Raw genomic sequence first — 2,458 nt, forward strand, 5'->3', positions numbered from 1 at the left:
GTCATATCCCTCCTCTCCCCGGGCCGCCTCTCCTGTCATCTCCTCCTCCGCTCCCCGGACCAGGAGGGATACCGAGCATCCAATGCCGCTCACTGTGGGGACGGTCCCTGTAATGTCCTCAGTATGGAAGAGCCGGAATAACTTTAGAACAGTGCTATATACAGTGCCCGGATAATAGTGCCAACTACAGTGTCCCCATAATAGTACTTACCAGAATGCCTTAAAAATGGTACTTACCAGAGTGCCTCTATAATAGTAATAACCAAAGTGCCCCCATAATAGTGCCAACCACAGTGCCCGGATAATAGTGCCAACCACAGTGCCCCACAATAGTGCTAACCACAGTGTCCCCATAATAGTACTAACCAAAATGCCTTTAAAATGCTACTTACCAAAGTGCCTCCATAAAAGTACTAACCACAGTGCCCGGATAATAGTGCCAACCACAGTGTCCCCATAATAGTACTAACCAGAATGCCTTTAAAGTGGTACTTACCAAAGTCCCTCCATAATAGTAATAACCAAAGTGCCCCCATAATAGTACTAACCACAGTGCCCGGATAATAGTGCCAACCACAGTGCCCCACAATAGTGCTAACCACAGTTCCCCCATAATAATGCAAACCAGAGTGCCCCCATAATAATGCAAATCAGAGTGCCCCCATAACAATACTAACCAGAGTGCCTCCATAATAGTGCCAACCAGAGTCCCCCCATAATAGTACTAACCACAGTGCCCCACAATAGTGCTGACCACAGTGCCCCCACTATAGTGCCAACCAAAGTGTCCCCATAATAGTGCCAACCACAATCCCCCCCATAATAGTGCTAACCACAGTGTCCCCATAAAAGTGCCAACCAGAGTGTTACCATAATAGTGCCAACCAGATTGCCCTCATAATAGTACTAACCAGAGTGCCCGATACTAGTGCTAATGACAGTGCGCCCATAAAAGTACTAACCTAAGTGCCCCCAAAAAGATGCCAACTAGAGTGTCCCCATAATGCCGACCAGAGTGCTCCCTTTATAGTACTAGCTAGAGTTCCCTGAAATAGTGCCAACCAGAGTTCCCCCATAACAGTACTAACCAGAGTGCTCCATAATAGTACTATCCAAAGTGCTTCCATAATAGTACTAACCAGTGTGCCCCATAATAGTGCCAACCACAGTGTCCCCATAAAAGTGCCAACCAGAGTGTTCCCATAATAGTGCAAACCAGAGTGCCCCCATAACAGTACTAACCAGAGTGCCCCCATAATAGTGTCAACCAGATTGCCCTCATAATAGTACTAACCAGAGTGCCCGATACTAGTGCCAATGACAGTGCGCCCATAAAAGTACTAACCTAAGTGCCCCCCAAAAGATGCCAGCTAGAGTGTCCCCATAATGCCGACCAGAGTGCTCCCTTTATAGTACTAACCAGAGTTCCCCCAAAATAGTGCCAACCAGAGTTCCCCCATAACAGTACTAACCAGAGTGCTCCATAATAGTACTATCCAAAGTGCCTCCATAATAGCACTAACCAGTGTGCCCCATAATAGTGCCAATCAGAGTGCCCCCATAATAGTGCCAATCAGAGTGGCCCTATTATAGTACTAATACAAGTGTCTTCATAATAGTACTAGCCAGAGTGCCCCCACAATAGTACTAGTAACCACTGTTTGACTGAAGATTGTCCTCAGTGTACAGAGCCCCGCTTGTCTTCAGTGTACACAGTCCTGTTTGTCCTCAGTGTACAGAGCCCTGCTTGTCCTCAGTGTACAGAACCCTGCTTGTCCTCAGTGTACAGAGCCATGCTTGTCCTCAGTGCACAGAGCCCTGCTTGTCCTCAGTGTACAGAGCCTTGCTTGTCCTCGGTGCACAGAGCCCTGCTTGTCCTCAGCGCACAGAGCCCTGCTTGTCCTCGGTGCACAGAGCCCTGCTTGTCCTCTGTGCACAGAGCCCTGCTTGTCCTCGGTGCACAGAGCCCTGCTTGTCCTCGGTGCACAGAGCCCTGCTTGTCCTCGGTGCACAGAGACCTGCTTGTCCTCAGTGTACAGAGCCCTGATTGTCCTCAGTGTACAGAGCCCTGCTCGTCCTCAGTGTACAGAGCCCTGCTCATCCTCAGTGTACAGAGCCCTGCTTGTCAGTGTACATATTTTTCTGCTCTTTTTCCACTACGACAAGGGAAAACTGTTGATCCAAGGAGACATCCTCATATCCCGACTTACAGACACAGGTTCTTCAGAAGTGTGAATGGGAATGTGGAATTCCATAGAAGTCTATGGGCTGTACGTTGAGGTGGAATTGACAGGCAGGAGCGAGCACCGCAGTGACTGAATTTCGACTCGTTGCCAGGCTTAAATGAGTCGAAATTCTGTAATGACGTCACTGCCGAATGCATTCGGCAACTAGGAGGGCGACCCCTAGTGGCCGAATTTAAAAGTGATTTTAAACTGGTTTAAAATCACTTTTTTAA

Source organism: Hyla sarda, chromosome 1, assembly GCF_029499605.1.
Source record: "Hyla sarda isolate aHylSar1 chromosome 1, aHylSar1.hap1, whole genome shotgun sequence".
Lineage (NCBI taxonomy): Eukaryota > Metazoa > Chordata > Amphibia > Anura > Hylidae > Hyla > Hyla sarda.